Source organism: Oreochromis niloticus, linkage group LG2 (genome assembly GCF_001858045.2).
Source record: "Oreochromis niloticus isolate F11D_XX linkage group LG2, O_niloticus_UMD_NMBU, whole genome shotgun sequence".
Classification (NCBI taxonomy): domain Eukaryota; kingdom Metazoa; phylum Chordata; class Actinopteri; order Cichliformes; family Cichlidae; genus Oreochromis; species Oreochromis niloticus.
In genome coordinates this window covers 30,595,905-30,617,841 of record NC_031966.2, presented here as the reverse complement: position 1 = coordinate 30,617,841, position 21,937 = coordinate 30,595,905, and the positions used below count along the sequence as shown (strand labels likewise).

Here is a 21,937-nt window from a genome sequence, read left to right as displayed (position 1 = left end):
GACACTTAGATTAGCAAAAAGGGGAACTAGCAGTGATTGGGCAGCCAGGAACAAAAGCAACTCACTCCTTAAAAATTACTTATTCTCGGCACAGAACCATGTGGAACTCCACACCTGACATTTGTGTGTGAGGAAAATTCATTCCTTAATCAACATGTTGGAATCTATCAGATAATTGGGATTCACAAAATGAGCACAAAAATGTGCTCTTTAATCCCAGTGGGGTGTTGCAGTCTTAATGGTAAAACGTTTTGATCAGTGGTATCAAATGACGATCTGTCAGGACAAACAGAGTTTGTTGTATGAGGCTGTGAGGAGATCATTAGTAACCTGCATTGGTGACATTTCCATACAATGATGTACTTTAAATCCTGACTGAAACTCTATCACTAAATTAATCTTCGACAGATCATCACATCATTCATTTAAAACCGGTATATTATTGACTGAAACATCTGGATCGTGTGTATGCTGTTAAAGAAATGTTTTAGAGTTTCTGAAGTATCAATAATTGCAGATTTGTAGGAATGGGGTCTAACAGACATGTTGATGATTTAGGTAAAGGAACTGTTGAGGTTTTTAAAGCTGCTCCACTTGAAGTAGAGCAGCTTTAATCTGTGACATCAATGGAAAGGCACTTGTTAATTTTTTTTCCCTCTGATGTTTAAAACCGTATTTGTAGATAAATTCATGATGTCATTAGTACTGAGAGGAATACAAGGCTCAACAGAGCTGTGACTCTTTGTCCACCTGGCTACAGTTCTGATAAGAAACCTGAAGTTGTTCTTGTTTTTCTGGATTAGCAGTTATTAATAGCAAATCAAGACTTTTCCAGGCTAGCTGAAATAATTCCAAATTAATGGATCGCACCTTCTTCTCCAGTTTATCTGCTTTAAGGTAGAAACTGGGTTTGGGAACTTGGGGACTTTTTGTGACTGACTCTATTGCATATGAGAATATTTAAATCAAGCACACAAAATGATGTGCTAATGTTTACATCACATAATTTACTGCCAATTGTGCTGAAAAAACCCTGTCTTTTTTTTTTGCCCTTGATATTGAAATGAACTGACTGTGCCTGAGCGCTACTTGCTATTTTGCCCCATTTACGTCTGAATGAAGCTGTAAAGAGCATTAAAGTAAAAGTCATCTATGACAGAATGCTTTACATTACATGACATGTCTGAACAGAAGTGGCAGCCAGTAAATCTCACTTGCTAAGTAACTTCAGCACTAGTTTTCACTGCTTACCTTTATCCACGTTATTTAAACACTTGCTGAGTCATTGGCAGCTCCTGCACAGTCATGCACTTTGTCCTGCACTTGCTGTAAAAGGAGCCTGTGTAGGGAGCATTAACATTTCTTTTTTTTGTTTCGTGTCCTGAGATGGTGATGACAAATGGCCAGACTGTCAAAACTCACAGCAACGCACAGTCATGTAGCATCAGATCTCTGACTGATATAGCCATATGAACATCATTTTTTTTGTTTGCTGCTTACAGTTTTGATCTATTTGATAAACATAAAAAAATAAATATATATATCTAAGCATCTTGACTTTATTACAGCTTCAGATTTTCCACCTTTGCCATAGCTGATATATGAAAAGAGACTTTGCTGCTTCTGTGTCAGTGACCTTGCTATTTCCCAGTTTTGTTCCTTTTAAAGGCCACAAGATTCTTCAAAGAAAAAAGAACATTGCACTTAGTTCACATCTATCTAGGTGACTTAAAAATGTAACCAGCCAAATGTATTCAGAGAAGAAATGCAGAGAAGAAATGAACTTGAAAAGAAGGGAATAAAAAGACATATGAGTGTCTTATATATAAAATGAATGCAGTCACATCTGATGAAACAGTTTTTCTTCCCAGAGCACTGACTAATGAACTGCAGATCAGGACACTGTAGAGACAGTTTCATTAATCTCCGACTTTACCCAAGGTTTATGGAATGGTGCTTAATAAAGCCTCACACATACAAAATGTTCTTTGCTATAACTGGTAATGATTATAGGATATTAATGTCTTCTGAAACTAATGAATCGGCAGCACACACATGACCTCTTTTGGCACCGAGTTGCATTACAGTGATAACTCCCTGCAAGCTGGACTTTCACATTTCTCCTTGCTGGGATCCATCTTTTACTTATTTTCACCCCGACGCCATGCATATTCCCACCCTATATCTCCTCCTGCCACCCTCTCCCTTTCACCCTCTTTCTATCTTTCTCACAGGGCTACGTTCACACCTCCTGCTCTATCACGCACCTCCCCGTTTTCCCTTACTGCCTGCGACATCAAGTGCAGTAGGAGAATTGAAGGATCCAATGAGTAAAGCTCTGTCTCTGCTGTCAGACAGACCTCAGTCACAGTCTCTACCCCTGTCTGGCGCAGAGGTATACACACATGGTAAATTAATCCCTGTGCCCTGTCTGCCGCACATTGCGCTCATGTCAAAAGTAGTACGCTGTTTGGAGAATGGGGTGACATTTTCGAAAGACAGACACACTGTGGGAAGCCATTACACTCAGAAGCAACACATAGAGAGGAAGCGGTGGAGAGCAGCAGGCCTAATGAATGGCGAGACTTAGAGAAGAGGAGAAGGAAAAGGGATAAAACAGGCAAGCTAATGAAGGGTAAACGAAGGGACACAAATAAAGCAGCTAATGAGACAGATGCATCAACCTGCTGTGACCCTTTCCTCTTTATCTAATCATGCATGCCTTATTATGGTCTTTTTATTCACTGTTTACCATTAATATTAGTTGTTACTGTCTCTTAGGCCCCCATGCAGCACTCACACAGATTACAACCTCAAATCAAACCCATTTGTTTCGCTAACTCCCATTTGTTTCACTTAGTCTTTCATCTATTGATTGCATTCATCTCTGCTCAAACATTGCTACTGTGCAGCGGCGAGGATCTGTTTTTATGCGCTTAGCAGATGAAGATATGTCTTTTTTTTAAAAAGCAAGTCCAACGCATATTATAAGAAGAGAAAGGTTACTGAAGGTGAGGCAGGTGACTCATTCAGGTAAAATAAGCTCAAAAAATAACAAGCACGTGCGCCGAGGGTCAGCTCCAGTCCAGCTTGAGATCTTGCGGCAGCTGAGTTTTCAATACAGGTTAGGCAGCAGGGCTATATGCCAGCATTTCTTGCTGTTGCCATGCTGGTGAGATCAGAGGAAGCAAATGCCCTTTTCATTTGCCAGGTGGCAGAAAACACTTTCTTTCTTTCATTCTTTTCTTTTTTTTTTTTTTACTGTTGAATGCCACCACTATTTGAATCTACCTCTAAATGTGCCTTTGAATGGGAATGTAACATTACATTTCAAGCGTAACACACAAACACAAAAGCACATCATTTTACTTATGCATGCTTCTGCAAGCGAATCTGCAAAGGCGAGTGGAATCCACAGCTTTTTGCCTTACTGATCTGTGGAGCCTTCACCAGATGTTGCACCACAGCTGGGTCTGCGCTATCAGGTGCTTCAAATTGACCATACTCGATTTAATTGCTTGGTTACTTTGTTATCTTCATCCAAATGTAGTTTCTGAAATCATTTTACAAGCTAACTAAATCAAGCAGCCATATGCCTTGGTGTGTTTTCACCAGCTTAGAATGAATGGAGCTCAAACAACAACAACTGCTGCTCTTCCCCCTTGAGAACCTGGGATGAGGCTGGGAACACGCTGCTGTTTTTACAGCATAATGCTACCCCGATTCAAGATGGAAGGGCTTAACCAAATGACTAATAGCAATTTTACACAGAAGCATACTTATTTGTGTCGGGAAAGACATAAATGCTGAAATGAAATGGATTGCAGAAACATCTTTTTACCGTGCTGCGTGCAAAGGTTCTCAAAGAAAACAAGTCCCATGGGAACCAGATGAACGCTACATGCTGGAAAATGAAATAATATACCAGGTTATTTCATCTTTAAAATAATCTCTGTTCTTTTCCAGTTTATATCTCAAGACCAGCGGCTGTTCAGATAAATATATTCTTTTTTAATTATTTATTTAGACCTTTGACTACAATGGGTTATGTTTGACAGAAGAAGTATAAGTATTCAACAGAGCATTGATGCAGTACAAGGCCATTTGTATGTGACATATTTAAGCACATCTTTACATGGCTTTATTATTTTTCATTTGCCTTTCTCTTACATCTCACCTGGGAATTACTAGTTCTGCAGAACCCTGCTAATAAAGGAAATGGTCTGCACAGCGTACACCGTGAAGCTTTAAAAAGGGATACCCGATTAAAGAAGAATTTAACAGCTCAAAAACACAGCTGTGTCATCAAACTAGATGCAAATATTTCTTGAAATTATTGGTCTGTGAAGAAAGAAAAAAAAGAAAGTTACTGGAAGAGGGGAAATCCCCATGCTGCAAAACAACCAGCATACTTTGCGACCATTTTATTTCAATTCTATTCCTCAGACTGATGTTATTGAATAAGATTGACTCTGGCTTTTCTGAATGTGTGCCAACAAAAAGACAAGAAAGTACAGTCTGTTGTTTGAAAGAGTACCCTGGAGTAAAATGATTAGGGAGATCTCAGTACAGATGGAAGTAACACACTTTATATACATATACCTCCCATTTGAGATTTGCAGAGGGCTGACGCTAGACAAAATGCCAATATATCAAGTCCGCTTATGTGCCAGGTGCCGATTAGTGTACTTTAGCGTCGAATGTGCAGAGCGCTGTAAGTTGAGAAAACAACAGTGTTTAGTTTAAAAGTTTGGAGGAAAGAGACGAGACTAGAAGGATCACAGATCAAACCAATTGCCTGCAGTGAGAGGAGAAAGCAGAGAAAGAGGGAACGGAGCAGGAGAAGAGTTTGATAGGGAGAGTTAAAGAGAAGTGCCCTGATATGCAGCCTACGGGACTCTCAGGTGTAAGGGAGGAAAGGACAACTGTCTATTTTCCAATCTCATTCCTGTTGAACCCCATCTCTCCATTCCATCCGAACTATTTAGGGGGGTGTGTGTGTCTGCATGTGTGTGTGTGTGATTGTATCTTCCAGCTTGCCTGGAGACATGGCACTGTGTTTCACAGCTAGATCAGCAGTAACAACCACTTCCACTACCAGAGCTGTCACATGCTGCTGCTAACAAAGCTACAGCTCCCACTGCTAACACAGGTCACATTTAACAAGGATAACAGCATGGATTGTACCCATACTGTGCCTAATGCTTTTTTCACATCAAAACTCTATATCTAATTCCAAATAAATGATGCTCGTGTGTGACTAGATAATGTTTGTGTGTAACATGTTTGTGCGTTTTTGCTTTCAATTAAAACACTTTTGTGTCGCACCTTTCAGTGGCAATGTTTCAGCGTTTCGCTAATAAATAAAGGAATCTCTGTCTGTGTGTCTGGGCAACTGTTTGTGTCTTTTATTTACAACCATACATTTGATCTGCTTCACTTTGTTGGTCCATTGCACAGTAGTTGGTTTGTTTTGACCTATTCTTAGGCTTCTGCTAATGTTACATGACTGCTATGTCACTTTGCAGATAAATTGACACTGCCAAACTACAATGAGGCGATGTAGAGGTCGTGGCAGAATAAGTCCCCTGGAGACTGGGATTTCTGACTTTTGTGTATGGTCCCATCATTTTTTTGTAACAATTTTTATGCTTTCATCACTGTCGAGTTTCAATTTTTGGTCTTTAAGTTTGGCTGGAAAGTTCAGCTTGTTTGAAAGTTCAATGTTAACCAAATGTTAGACCCTAAGTTTACAGGGTGATGAGCAATACCTCTACAATATGCCCAAAAAATACAAATTTTACAGCCGTTATTGTAAAATAAGTTATGCTGACCAATGAAGTGATTAAATATATTGCAACGAGACCACAGACTATGTTGATTTGTTGTGTATTCCCATTTTGAATCACTGAGATAGCATTTTGGCCACTGCCATTGAGTTTAAAAAAAAAACTTATGTCACTAAAGACATGACTGAGATAACTTCTGCTGTAAAGACTTGTCAGTCACAGGCTAGGGCAGCTAAAACACATCTGGATTTAACTAGTCAAGCTGCAACTTCCCAAAAAAAAGGCTAATGTTGAAGAACCAAAAAGTCTAGCTTTTTAAATTAAACTCCTATAAAACTGAATCCGAAAGTGAATTATTCCCCATTAATTTCTGTATTAAAATGCTCAGTGTGACCCTCTATAGGTAATTCACCATAGATCACCATGATCACCCATAGTTTGAACCAGCTGCCTTGTCTGCAGACATTGTTAACCTGCACAAGTTTGAAGCAAACCAAACAGAGAATGGTGGCCCTCGAAGTAAAAGTTGTTCATTACCGAAACCTTGTTGTGAAATGCTCACTTTTTCTCTCTTTAGTACATGGATGTAGCATCAATCAATCTTGCTTGCATTAGCAAACTTAGCATTCCAGCAATCGTACTTTAGCTAGCAGCTAAAATGCTTAAAGGATTGAAGCATAGCTGAGCCACTGTGTGAGAGCTGAGCAGTGAAAGGAAATTAAGTGACGAGCCGCTCTTGCTCAATGGGAGTCGACTCTTCTGATTCACATCAAAGCACTCGCTAAGCACGGCTCTTAGAGCTGATGCTTTTGCGCATGACACATTATCGAACGTTACATTGTGTGTTATGGATACTGTTGACTCCAAATCTCCCAACCATATGTTGATCTGAGACAGAAAGACCGAGACAGCGAGACCAAGACAAGACCAAGACCAAAGTCCATCGAGACCAAGACAACATCAAGACCGGTCTTGAGACATCCAACTTTACTGGAAGGAATGCAAGTTTGAAAAAATTCCACACAGGCTTCTCTTTCTTTCAGAAGCACTGCCCATCAGGCCATGAGTGCCACGGGGCTGTAGGTGCGCTGTTGGAAACCAAAGGAAGTACAGTGTTGAGGTTGAAGCCATTTGGATGAGCAGCCTTCATGCTTTCTTTCCCCCTTCTGTGATCACACCCATTACGGTGCGGTTCAGATCGGCTTTTATGCTTGATGCGTGGCCTCACAGATGATGTCACACTCCTCTGCGACCTCATCACGATGTTACCAGTTCAGATAACATGCTGTTTCAAACCAGACTTCTAAAAGCAAACATCGAAAGATCTTTAGTCAAAGACCTAAGAGCTTAACCACTGATTGTGACACCTGCCTCTGCTGAAGATAACACGTCCAGCATTGCACTAGTTTGCGCAAGAAAGGATCAAACTCTGGAACTTATCAAATACATCTGGGCTCAGTTAGAAATGATTAGCAGTGATGTGTATTCAATTTGAAGCAAAAGTGAAATTATTTTAGTTTGCTGCATGTACTTATGTTTCTAAGTCCCCATTTTTGAGGTAATCCTTAACTGGCTCAAAATTAAACAGGGAATTGACATCCATTATGTGGAAAGAAGTGGTCTTAACCAGCTCAGGGTCTCTATGAAAATATCCATTATGGTGTAAAAACAACAATTAAACATGCAATTAGTCTTGTGCTGAGGTGGGGAGCAACAAATACCCCTTAATGCTTTGATGCATTTTAAACAAATCAACACAAATACTTCTGCACACTTAACGGATTCAACACTTCACTCTCTGCTATATATCGCTCTTCGGTTTCCCTGCAGTTATTTGCAATATAAGCAGCAGAGAGACAGATGAAATACTGTTTTTTGTTTGTTTTTTTTATCTCGCCACCACTGGAGAGAGAAAATAAAGAAAAGAAAGATAAAGAAAAACAAGGAGAAGAGAGATAGAAAGGACACAGGTACATAGTGTAGAGATAGAGAGATAGAGAGAAGGATGTGCAAGCTCATCCCAAGGGAGGTGGTGGCCTTAATTATGCTAGTGTGGCTCATCAGTCTCCTGGCTGCCCTATGGCCTCCACGTCCTTTCTCCTTGTGGACTGAGAATTATGCATCGCAGCAGTGTTTGTCTATAGAGTTAGTCTGACAGATTAACAGCTAAACACCCACAGTTCACACCGGGAGTCCATAGGGACCCTGCTGCCAGGGGAACAGTGGCCAGACAAACAGACAGACAGAAGTGCAGAGAAAAAGAAGAAGAAGGGAAGATTTGGAAGAAGGCATTTGGTTTCTTATTCTCCAAAGCACAGAGAGGACTATACCTGCTTAGTTATTTCTGTCTGAAATCTTGGAGCCCCAAAGGCTGAAAGGAGTTTTGAATGCGAAGGGAGGAAAAAGAAAGGAAACGGAGAGATGAGGAAATCGAGTATAATGGGGATAGATGGGGTAATGTAAAGTGGTGAGGAGAAGGGAGGTGAGGAGAAGCAAGCAAGTCATGCAGGGACTCACTAATTGGAACAACAGCAGCAGTACTCTATTCCTAAGTGACTAATTCTACACTAGGAAGTATTGTTAGTGACATCTTCCAGTCTGTGTAGTGCTTTCCAGCTACGAATGTTAGGAATGGTGACAAAAACCCAGGAGGAGAGGCATTTCATTACTTTATAATGGCTCAATAGAATGTGCACTCAGTGGAAAAGGGGAATGTAGATTTTGTAAATGAAAAAGTAAAAAAAAAAACCACACGAAAAAGCTGTTTAGTTACATGTGAACATAAAAACGCTACAGTCTTCTTGATTATGTATCAAAAGGAAGAAAGTAATTGGGTTTGCAAATGTGAGAGCATCTTGGGTTTTAAGACCCAGTCTATTTTTGTCAAGACTTTTTTGCACAGCAGCGCAGTTGTATTTTCAGAAAAGCAACATAAGGCAAGGAGAGACAACTTGAAAGAATCGTGTAGAATGAAAAAAAGGAGCGTGAAATAGAATCGCTAATATCACGTCATGTAAAAGTGTCTTATAAATAAATACCACAAAGACACAAGAGCTAAAGTGCCATTTGATCAGGAGGCCCCTCACCTCCCAGCTCTCATATCGCAATATCGCCCGACGAGGGCGCAGAGAGTGCGTGGCATCGGCTCAGCTCGAAATGGCTGTGTTGTGTTGCTGTGGCACACAAAGGCTCCAGAGTGGCCAAGGAGTAAAATTAAACGCTGTTTATATTTCCCTTCCTATAATACGGGCACTCCGGCAAGCTGCGAGCGTAGACGCAAACTTCTCTCAGATCTATTCATTGCCTTCCTGTTTTGATCAGTATGACAGACAAATGCAAAGTGGCTGCAATGTGAGGAGATGCTATTCTGAAGGCTGGCTTCCTTCTCCACTTAACTCTGGTGACAAAGATATTATACGGTTTTTATCTCTGTGTACAGTGTGCAGGGGGCCAGCTACACCTGTACTCTTGACAAAGGCCAGCTTTTCAGTAGGAGACAATGGTGTCAGCCTGAAGGAGTTCTGTTGTAATTGAGTATTAATGAAGGTGGCGAGGGGTGTGTGTGTGTTGGGGGGGGGTACCTAATGTCTTATCTGTTAGCAGTGGCAGGCCCTCTGTGGTGCAGGCAGCTAGCGTCTCTGTGTTTTAGAGGATTTGGTTATCTATTATGTATGAAGGATTAGTCTCCTTCTGCTCCTTCCACCGGTGGGATATCAGCTCCTCGATAGCCTTGACTGCCAGGCTCCACACTTGTTTGCAGATTTAGAGGCCCCACTGCTGCAACACCTCCACCCTTGGAGTCCTGTTTAACCTTGAAGACGGAGAGCCAGAAGTCCTGCTAATTCATCTAATCAAATCCTGCTTATCGAACCCTGCTGGGAGACACCAGCTCGCGAGTCTCGGATACGTAACTGGTGGCTCAGGTGGTCTGGGACGGCGCGGGGTTAAGCGGTCGGTGCCAGTGTGAAACACAAGCACACAAACACAGATATTGCGCACACACCGATTCCTGTATATATGCATATACCTTTATACTTATAGGTATATATAGATACACTATGGGGCCATGGGGTTCAGCTGTTCACCAACAGCTTAGAATTGGCTTGTTTCATATGCATATAAATATTAATAAAAGATCCTCGACGGGCCGTAGTCCGGCTATGCTCCTGTAATCTCTTACAATTGAAAGCCAAGGCTCATGAGATGAGAAGGAGAGGAGGCAGAGGAAGAGGGGGGAGAGAGAGAGACAGGAAAAGTGAAAGAAAGAGGGAGTATAAAAGGCCTTTGTGATTTATCATTCTGAAAATGTCTCAGATGTGGAGAAGGTCTGTAATCCATCAAAATCTCTTTTCTTATTAAATTCTTCAGGATACACTTTCCACTCCCTAAATGTGGTTCACTGTCCCTTTTGATTTGATGCATAAATAGATAAAAGACCAAGAACTAAGTGAAACATCCATACCTTGGGAGACAAAAGAAGGCTTTATGAAATTTCATTTATGCCCTATGCAAACTACAGCAACAACGCTTTTCGTCACATTTAGTGCAAACGTAGTGCGGAGGGTAGAAATAAAATGTTAAAATACTACGCATCAGTGCAGAGAGTGTTTTGTTTTTTCATGTAAAATCGGTGAATATTACATAGTTCTTAGTCTTTTTTTTGTCTGCATATCTGGGGAAGTCACAGAGAAAAAAACAGAGTATTTCACTAAATACTATTCATGGAACACTTTCTAAAGAGCGAACAAGATCTGAATAGACAGACTGCGCGCTTAAAGTGGTGTGTTCTCTTGATTCGGTTTGAAGTTACAGTATGTAATAGCTGTTGTATCAAGTTGATTTTTATCAAGGATCTGAGCACCAGGCAGAATTACCGGCTCTGTGTAATGCTTTAACAGATCATAATATGACCCGTGTGATTCCTGTTTGAAATTTCAGCATGTGCCATGTTCTCTTACAGCTCTCTTCTTTCACTTCATTTTCTGAGATGTTTGACTTTGAAAGAAGCAATCATGACACTTTTCCAGTGCGAAGCTGTGGCTGTGCCAGTGAAAAATTATTAGTGGGCTTTGTGCTGTGGTTACTTAATACCCCCCCTGCGTCGGATTTGAAAATCTCTGATTCTGGCAACTCTTAGCCAGAATAAATAATGTGGCAGACAACAATACTGATCCACAACAGATCAGATTTTTCCTTTGCATGTCCTTGTCATCTAGTGCACCGATTCTTCCGTGGTGAAAAGGACATTATCCCTTGCCGGCTTCCCACCACTGCCAACTGAGCTGGTTGTAGGGCACACAATGACAACGCGGCTGGAAAACGGAAAAATGCATTTAAAGGTTACGAGGTCAGATTTTCTGACTTTTTCTAATACGTGAACAGAAATGACCTTATTATCCCAGCCCTCGCACGTCGCGCATTTTTCGGAGCGAAGCCCACACTAAATTAAAAATTTTTATTCATCGTGTCCATTTGAAATTACAGGGTAGGCAGAAAGATTTTTTTGCGTATTTCACAATCAACCAAATTCATAATTAAATATGTTAGGTTAGGTAAGGTAAAACAAGGTTTTAATAATGCAGAGGATGATAACAGAGAGAACGCGTATCTAACCTTTGTCATTTCTCACTTTCAGTTTAGCGTCCGCAATAGTTATTATCTGTCTCTCCTTGTAACAAACCTATTTGGAATAAAATACAATTTAAGCTGTAATTATGAAAAGGGAAAGAGAAAGAAACAAAAGACACAAAGGCAGAATAAAAGACACAAAGAAGGAAAGTGCATGGGTACTGGCCACCACCAGTGACTTTCTAATGAGGCAGTAGTTGCCATGGAGACAAGGCTTTATGAGACTCTACCAAAGAAGAGGCCTTGCCCTGTACCACGGTCTGTTTGTGTGTCTGTATGTGTGTCCTTAGTGCAGACACACCGAGCCTGCCTTCCTGCGTCTGCAGATAGGCTCGGATTCTATGAATTCTGCCCTCTTTGAGGGTTAGAGACGGGGCTGAGGCATTCCCCGTCTCTCTCGCTGCATACAGCCCCGAGATGACGCTCCACGGGGGTCTACGTGTTTAATTACAGTCCTAGCCCCGACCCCGGCTTCCTGACTAGCTTGAATTGACCAACCAAGTGGACCACAAGCCGTAGCCTCTGGCTCTGTGTGTTGTCCTTAATGCCACAGTATTGAGTGGAAAATCAGGCAGGGGACCTCTCTGCCTAATGCTTCCCGATAGCTGTAAATTCAATAACTGAGCGGCCTTGCCGAGATTTACCCTTGTGGGGGGAAAGTAAATGGACAGAAAAATACATGAATAAAATGCAAAGTAGAGAGCAGAGAAACAGAGATGATAGAGAAACACAATGCCAGACAGGGTATCCTGTGTCACTTTATGACTCAGCCATCTCTCACACGCTATCCAACCCTCACCCACATGCACTGACACACACACACACACACACACACACACACACACACACACACACACACACTGCAATTTCTTTAGTTGTCTTTATTGGTTAAATATTGAATTAGAATGTGCTCAGTCTGTGCGTATATTCATGTTAGCATATCATTTCATATATGAAATGTAAAGCTGTACACACACACACACAGACACACACACACACACACACACACACACACACACACACACACACACACACACACACACAGAGGAGTATTGATGAGGATATAATTATCCCTCCATACTTTTATTATCCACTAAGTGCCTACTTGACACACAAAGGGCCTCAAGCTTGGAAACCCCAATGTTTTGTCTCACTGTACTTTAAAGAGAGAAGCAAAGTTAAGCGCCAGTCTCTGCAAATACAGCATGGTGTCAAGGATTGTTTACATCCAAGATTTGTTATTCTAAGGATTAAAAGAAGAGAATTGCAGGTGGGGATTGAGCAGCACTAATTCAGGCTCAGATTTGTTTACTAGCTCAAAAATGGAGTTTAGCTGGACTAAAATGTTTTCCACTCATTGACTGAGAAAATTCATATGGATCCAACCAGGGCATGCTGAGAGGATGATAAAAACGGTGAACGCATGACTTGTAGAAATATAACGCCAATAAACACTTTGGCCATACTGAAAAAAATAATGGGTTGATGTTATTTCTACAGCCTGTTACCGAACAAATAATGAAAGAGTCACAAAATACATTGTATTGTTTTGTAAAACACAGCACGACTTTTAAAAATTGAATTAGAAATTAGTGTTTTTAATCTTGTTTGTTTTGTCAGGCCATTGTAATTAAGCTGTTCGGACAAAAAGCAAAGGAATACCAAGTGCAGGAGAGATTCCCACCATAACATAATTTTCATGGCAAACACTAGTCTTACCCTTAACCTCAACCATACGCCCATGTCATAACCATAACCCTTGACTTGGTAGCTTCATTTATCCATCTGGGCCATATGCAGATCCAAGGAGGCTACCATTTGCTAGGCCTGTGCCATCATTTACAGTAGTGATGGCCAGAAATCACACAACCACCCTGCAAGAACCACCAGAGCCACAACTAGAATATAAAATCTTACCTAGCTTAGTCACATAGGATACACTTGTTTTTACAAACTACTTCATGAAAATTAGTTATCGATTTTTTGAGGTCAAAAGATTTGCTAAAAATTCCTCTTTGACAGTTACATTACTATGTATCTTTGCATCTATGTATCTATCTATGTATCTTTGCATCTATGTATCAATGTATCTTTGCATCTATCTATCTATCTATCTATCTATCTATCTATCTATCTATCTATCTATCTATCTGGTGAAGTGTTTCTGAACAATTTACCCTTGAATAAAATACAGATGGGCCAGGTGTGCAGCGACGTTTGGAAAATCTACAGTATATACAGTGCAGCAGGTGGAAGCAATTGTTTAGCTCCCCCCTCTCCCCCCAAAGATGTCTCTGCTCTCCGTACCAAAATCCTTCAGAAAACATGTGGGTGTCTGCTCCTTGATATTTTGCTGGTGTCTCTGTCTAGATGTGTGACAGGCTTCTTATTCAAAATAACTGCTGCTGGCTCTGTTATAAGAGCGAGAAGATTGGCATGTCATACAGGGGGTTCACAAACAAGTCATCTTTGAAATCCTGCAGACAAGCACTCATCAATTAGCCTGGTCTTAGATGATAACATAGCTGTTTTCGCTAGATGTTACATCACACTCCATTTAATTTACTAGAGACACACACACACACACACACGAGTGTGCACACAATGTCTCTGTGGAAACAGTATAATGAAGCAACATGGATTTCTCCTGTCAGTGTGTTGTATTATCTTAGGTATTACCGCCCTGTATCTTTAAATATTAAACCCAAGTCAGACATATGTACACATGTACTAAGCTTTAGAGAGGAGCAATAATTTATAGCCATCACTCTGTGTGCACTTAGTGAGTTTCTTGGCCATTAGGAGAACATGCCATTCTGAAGAGCAGAATAAGGATGTGCAATTCTAACTCACGGCGTTAGAGCAGGTTGTGAATTTTACCCTAACGGGAAAAGGTGATGTCTGCTCGTATGAGACTGAAGATCAAATTCCTCCAAACCATATAGGCGTGTGAAGGGAATACTGAGATGGGGTCTGAAGCATTTCTTCCGCCTCTACACTCCACACTGGATTGTGGGATGCTCCTGTTTCTTTACACCAACAGATCCATCTGACATGACAGACCTTAACCCCTTAGGGCCCACTTAACTCACAGCCACATTAATTGAATCTGGCCCTTGCAAAAGCACCAGAGAAACCCTATACCATGAAATCCAGCAGGATATAGAAAGCAGCGTATTTGGAAACAGAAAGAATACATGTCACGGCTAGAGACTTGATGTGTTTTGAAGCCAATTAAACAGAGGACTGTGATGCGTGTTCCTCAGATCATTAGGTTGAATCAGTTGAGATTTATCTGAAAACACAGCTTTATGGAACAATTTTCACAGCTACCTAGTTACATCTCATTGCATCTACTCCTGCTGTCTGTCTGTCTCCCCTCTCCTCTCTTGCTTGCTACTGCAGGTAATGGGGAGGTATGCTAAGCATATTTCTTATATTAGTGTTCCTTCTGGGATCTCCATGGAGATAAAGTTGACCTCTTGGTATGTAATCATCCTCCTCCACTTCGCAGGTGAGGGGAGGGAGGTATGGGCAAGGATCTCGCAGAACATGTTGAGCACATGTAAGCCGAGACACACACTCGCACACACAGAGCCAGGAAAAGACACAAACAAGGCAAACACAAAACCCTCTGCAAACACATCCCTTCCGTTCACCTCAATATAACCCTTGTGTTTACTCCCAAGAACAACATTTTCAGTCTGTCTCACTCTGTCTGAAGATTAATTCACTGGATAGAGGCTGATAATACAGACCTACAGAAATCTGGGGCTCCTCCTTTTACAAATGTCAGATAAAGTCATCATCATCATTTTATTACACAAAGCCGATTACTCCTCCAGCCAAGCGCGTGTGGGGATAAAAGTGGGGATCGGGTGGAGAGCCCTGACACAAATTGGATTTCCACTCTCCTATATCCTTAAATGTAGATTTATCCATTAACACACCAATATCTCTAGCTAGTTGCGAATTGGGGATTTATTCAAATGAATAGAAATTGTGCTGTATATTAGAAAAAATGTATAATTTACTTTCCAAGGCTTTATTGAATATGAGAAGAAAAAAATGCAAATGACTGTAAATGTGCAAAAGAAACTCAATGTAATTTTGTCACAATCTACTATATATGCATGGAAATCCAGCTAAAAGTCTAATTAAGGTGGAAGGATTACAGGTGCTATAAGATCCATGCTCTCAGGTATAAGCATTTAATAGGCCGTGACTGTTTTTTAAACACTTTTTCTGCATCACGCACCAAATTAATCCTCTTCTGCGTGTTTGTGCTTGTGTGTTGCACGAGCTTTATGTTTCTGCTGTACTTGAAATACATTTAAGTATGTTGTATGTATGTATGATTGCCCGCAGATGGGTTTATTCCCACATCTCCGTGAGAGTGCGCATGTTTTCAGGGTCAGAGTTTGATTTTCTCCCTGGCTGGTTGCTGTTGGCAGGATTAGCGACAGGACAAGATGTTCAGTAAAAGCCCTCAGTTAGCTACGCCAAACATTGCATAATGCTCCATTTAGCACAGCACAAATTTGAGGATTTACTCTCAGACCTCTGACCTATCTGTAGGCCCTTTTTTGGATGGATCAACCTACAATGCATTTTAGCAGATGGATAATGTGTGTGGTGATTTTCCTTGGCTTAGTGGCTAAAATATGTTTTCGTTTGCCTGTTGTGTGTCTGTTTGCATCACATTTGACAAGCCAGCGGCTTCTCGCTCTCGCTTGTAAATTCCAACAACTGCTACGTGGAGTCGGTTTTTGTGTGCTTTGCTCAGACACACCCGAGTTCCTTTACACACTCCAACCTCTGTCTCCTATCTTGGAGGAACATATATCATTCATCATTAAACACCAATCAGAGATGTGTGAGGAGCGAAGCTCTTCGCTCTAAACCAGCTGATAGCGGAAGCTGATGTCTGACTTCTCCTCCCCATCTCTGCCGAGCTGTGCAAAGTGATAGCAAGAGGTAAAGAGTCTAGTTGAGCAATAATTCAAAAGTGTAACCTCGGGCTATCTGAGGATTGTACAAACACTAAGGCTCTGTAAAGTCAACACTGAGGTATGTCAGAGGAAAAAGGTGATATTATATTTCCTGGCTGTGGATCTGTATTTCATACATAAATAGGCACACTAAAGATACTTTGGAGATGTAGGAACTGGCTTTTTTTTGTGTGTCTAAGGGGTACTATTATCCTGGGCTTTCGATTCCCCCTTCATTTTGTGCTTACTGTACATCTTTGCACCTTGTCCTTTCCTCACTTGTGGTACTTTCATCTGTTTCCTCATCCTTTTCCTTTGCCCCCTTTCTGTCTTTCTCAGAACTGCATTCCTGTTTATCACTTCTGTTACCCGCCCTGCCAAATTCTTCTCTTTACACTTTATTCTATCCCTGGGCACCTGGCTCTTTCTCTCTCTCTCCTCCACTGCTGTGTTTCTATACCTTTCTCTCTCTCTTTCTTTCTCTGCACCCCCCCCCTTTCTTTTTCCTTGAGATGACTCCAAGTCATCTTCACATAGAACTACTCTCATCTCCTCTCTCCATCCCGACCATCTCTTTATTGACTTCTACTTGTCCTCCCATCCATCCTTTCCATCTCTCCAGGCTTTTAGAGTGAATGATACAGATAGATGCTCTCTGCACCCTTTCTTAATGCTCTCACACACAATCAACAGCTCCTGTACTCAGTAGTCTACCTCTCATCTCCCTCCCTCTCTGTCTTTTGTGCACACACACACACACACACACACACACACACACACATGCACACACACACAAACACTGCAGGTCTCTTTACACCTGGTCTGTCTTGGATTGGAGAAGTGCAGGTTGATACAATGGGGGCAGCAAAACACTTCACTTGTTTTCATGAGCATTTGCCATAGGGAACAGAGTTTTTATCTCCATTCCCTTGATAAAAAATATATTTGAGGTCATTCTGAACTAAAGTGCATGTTCCTACTATGTCTCTGCCACTGACCATCATTTTGGCTATACTATAAATGCCTTTTTTATGTGTTGTTGTCTTTTGTTTTACTTTGTTTTTTTGTCTTTTAAACCAACCATTATGTTTGTTTATTTACCATCTTTCATTTTCCTTATGCTTAAAAAATATCTAATTCACTTCAGTCATCTGTTGTTTTTTAGTGTGCGTCATGAAAGTGTCTACCTTGACTTGACAGATGTTTAATATAAATAAGAACAGCAGTCCCATACTGTGTAAATACTGGGCTACAAGAAAACTCTTGTAGCGTAGGTAAAAATACATAAAAAAATGAACAGAAAATTGTACTTTTGTACATTGTTATGCAGCAGAGTAGCTACTGTCAGTGTTTTAAGCTGATACGTACATTGGATTATTACTTCTGATCCACTCTGCATATGTAAAAAGCATTACATGTTTATCATTAACAAATATATAAAAATAGTGGTTTTCATCACTGTTAATGCTTATTTTAAGTTTTTATCTTGATTTTGATCTGAAGCATCTCCTCATCAGGATGATTTTCCAGCATGAAATCTGGGATAAAAAGCCTTGCACATGAGTAACGGCCATTCTTGCTGGCCCTGGTTGCACCGCGGAGCCAGCCGTGCAGGGTGGCTCATTCCTCGGCAAGAGGACCTTTCGGTTTCCCCATTTTTTTTGACAGCCGAATTTCTCAGAGTTTCTCTGCTATTTGCAGGCGGGGTAGAGTTCAAGAAATTACAGAATGCTTTCCTCAAGACAGAGGGTAAAATGTGCAGGAATATGGGTGCAGACAGGTGTAGGTGCTTGAAGTGTAACAATGCTGCAATCTTGTGCGGGAATAGCAGGGGGAGAAAGACAAAACACACAACACACACACATATTAAGACTAACAGCAGGTCCAGACTGAAGGTACACAAAACCTTCAGTTTCCACACCATTATAACCCACAGGTCCAGTGAACCTGAACACATCATAAGTAAATGTGGGTAGGTTTTGGGTTAAATGACTATGGTCCGAAAACTGTGAAATTCTACGCCAATCAATGTCGAAATGAACCAATGTTTGGCCAACATATGTGTCATCCCTACAAGCCACTCATTATGTTTTGTAAGTTTTTTCATAGACTTTTTATATTAAATTTTTTAAATTTTAAGAATCTAAGAATCAGTTCTTTCTAAGATGAGTTAAAATGTAAATAGGGGTATAAAACATAACAGCTCTACCTAGTCCACATCAGAAAACACAGTGGTATCACTGAGAGTTAAAAACTGTCTAAATTCTTTCATCTTTAATAAAATGATCAGTGTGGCCGCTCTACGAGGTGTAACAATAAAGTTTGACATCCAGGCATCCATGAAAAACAGGGTCTATGAAGTTTAACGGAGTTGGATGTTAGCAGGAAGTTAGCTTGCTAGCTTCCATCTAAAGATAATACACCATGTTCTTACTGAGCTCTGCTATCATTTGAGACATAAATGAAGACAGAAAACTAAACAGTAGTGACGTTTGTAGGGTTACTGAAGTTGGGCTAGCTGGTGTTTAATTGTGTGTTAGCTATGGTTAGCATATTATAAACACATTAGCACAGTGAAGGAGGATGAACGCTAAGATTTTCCCCTCATTAAAGGTTAATGTTAGAGTCCCCGATGTGCAGAGACAAATGCAATCGCAGGAATTGCAGGAAAAAGATGCTGAAAACAGACCAAACTTGAGTCAGGAGAGCATCTGAGAGAATCCATCCCCAGCATGAGGTTAGTCATTTAGATACTGTTGCATGGTTTGGTTGAGTGCAATGAAAAACTCCTGATCCTCAGCTTCATGTACCATTCAAATCTTTGTTAGCCTCAGAGTGATTCTTTTCTGACCAGCTCAAATATTTGATGTCTGGCAAGCAGTGAGCCTATGGGCTGTAGATGTGCTGTAAAAGCCCGTGAGGTTTTAAAACTGAGCTTTAAAACATGCAGCAGATGAACAGTGCAAATAAAAACCTAGAGAGGCCGATGGTGACTATTTTTAGGGGCTTGCTGAGACTGAATAGAACAAAATACAAAGCATTACAGCACATTAAAAAGACAACCGCCTTAATGAAGGCTGTAGGAGTTTGGACCCAGAAGCAGGGTTTATACGTCATCACTTAATAGCCAGGGAGGTTTATATAGGCATTGCCAATACTGTTGTGGAAAACGCATGAGACACTCGACTAGATAGTATGGGAAATTGCATGGAAAATTGCATACAGGATACCCTCAATTTTTGGTCATCTTGTCCTTGTTACAAAAGGATGCCAGCTTTCTGAGCATCTTGTCAGGCACTTTGAAAAAAACTGTTTCTGCTTGTGCTGTTCCAAAACAAAAGACAAAAAAAACAAATCTATAACCATATGTCTTTCCTGTCAACGCTACAGCTTCCAAACAATGTTCATGATTAGGTCACGGATTTATTAAGCATCACTTACTTGATTGCTGTGATTGGTAGAACACAGAACAACATCAGTAAGTACTCTCACGTGTCTTTGCCTGTCTGTGTGAAAGACAGACAAAGACATACTGCATCTAAGCTGATTTTTCTTTTAACCTCGTCATTGTGACTTTTACAAAAAAGCCACTGGGGTGCTTGCTCAGGCATGAGACTGACACAATAAATTTCCAGATGATTAATGGAAACAAAAGGGTCTTCATATTCTTCTTCTTTTTACTTGTCCTTTATCCGGCTGCTCTCTTCAGGGCTTGCCATATTGGATCATCTGCCTCCACCTCACCCTATCCTTAGTATTCTCTGCTGTCACACCAACCCTCTGCGTGACATCCACGTGTCTCTTCAGTGGTCATCGTCTTTCCTCTCTCCTGGCTGGCAGCTCCATCTTCAGCATCCTCTGTCCAGCATATCCACTGTCCCTCCTCTGCACATGTCCAAACTGTCTCATCCTCGCCTCTCTTACTTTCCCTCCATGAGTATGAAGACAACAGCATAACTGGATAAATATACTCATATTTTTAGTCATAGGTAATAGTTCTTTCATTTCAAGCAGAGCTTCATTTTTTTTAAAAACACAATTTTACAAGCACGTACCATATGGCAACATACACCTTATATCAACAGAACAACAACATAATTACCTCTTTATATAAGAGTGTTGTTCATTCAGTCATCCCTGAAAAACAAGAATACTTACAGACACACTAAGTTCTTTAGGGTTTTTTTCTTAGTGCATTGTGAAATATATGGTGTTGTTCGTAATTGCATTGTATTATACATATAATTAGACTGTGTCCAAAAAAAGCATTAAAAAAACAGATGTTTTTTCCTCTCTATTTATTAGTATAGGTTCAGTAGTTCAGTACTTAATTTGAGCCAGCTGCCCGTTTTTAAAGAATTGTTTCATGTTTCATAATTATTTTGGATTCTTTTTTGCTCTTTAGCTGTAGTTGTTTAGTTGGCACCGTGTATGATATTCAGCGATTATTATGTCATGATCTTGTGTAGCTCTGTACTGCTTTCACCCAGACACGTTTGCCAGTATCCTCAGAGCCGATGATTATAGTGTGATCCTTTTTGTATTGATTGTCTTTGGCATTCTAAAGCGAGAGGAAAACTGACATAATCCTGATCAAGAGAGTTCTGCCTTGGATTTCCGTTTCCCAGACGGCTGAGCCTGCAGGAGAATAAATTAACATGTCACTTTGCTAAAACACCAGATTATGCTGCGTACTGTAAAAAAGCATCTCTTTTTCTTTTCGCCCTACCTCACGCATGCACATCCACACACGCTTCCTGCGCTACACCCTAAGCTCCTGTAGTACACATCAGACTGTGATGATGAACGACCTCTGTCTTTTACAGTGTGATAAACCCCCCCTGTCTGGGCTTAGATAGGAAAGTTATTGTTGGAACACCATAACCTTTTATTTCATCTGCTGTAAAAAGAAATCAATTAGGATCCTGCCTTGCTTTGAGCGCAACTAATCACATTTTGCTCACCCACACTTTTTTTTTGTCTTGGTGGATTTTTTTCCTTCTAATTCCATCTTTTCATGTCTTTCCCATTCTTTTCTGCTCTGTCTCTCTCTTTCTGTTTAATTTGTGACAGCAGGAGCAGTCAGAGCTCCCATTTAACCCTACGCCTGCAGCTTTAATAGCTTTAATCACTACCTTCACCATGGCAACCTGTCCGGACAACCAGACAAATCCCACCAGGGGTATTTTCTGTATACCAAAGCACACCTCAAATTGCTACCATTTTCAATGAAAAACACACTTAAAGCAGATTTCAGCAAAGGGAAAGGTGCAAAGATTGATGTAAACAATGAATTAATGTGAATTCGAGAAGATATTAAATCAACACAATATGTCAAAGGACATTCATCAGCTTCAGGCAAATCCTTCACAGTTACAGGAATTTCAAACCACTTGTCATGTCACACCTGCAAAAATGAAATAATCTGCAGCAAAGCTATGGGCAGATAAACAAAGCACAAACTCCAATTACAAGGTAGGAGGCTGTAGATAAGTCACCCTGTGCTGTTCCAGCATTCTGTGATCAGCT

At 40.7% G+C, this 21,937-nt stretch overlaps 1 long non-coding RNA gene across 1 annotated transcript; it reads right to left on the bottom strand.

The window, feature by feature from the left end:
* Positions 1-19,830: 19,830 nt before the first annotated feature.
* Positions 19,831-21,763, bottom strand: LOC112847507 (uncharacterized). Its single transcript, XR_003221076.1, has 3 exons — positions 21,138-21,763; positions 20,511-21,046; positions 19,831-20,337 (listed from the first exon to the last, which is right to left on the bottom strand). It is a non-coding gene; the product is annotated as an uncharacterized LOC112847507 (long non-coding RNA).
* Positions 21,764-21,937: the final 174 nt, after the last annotated feature.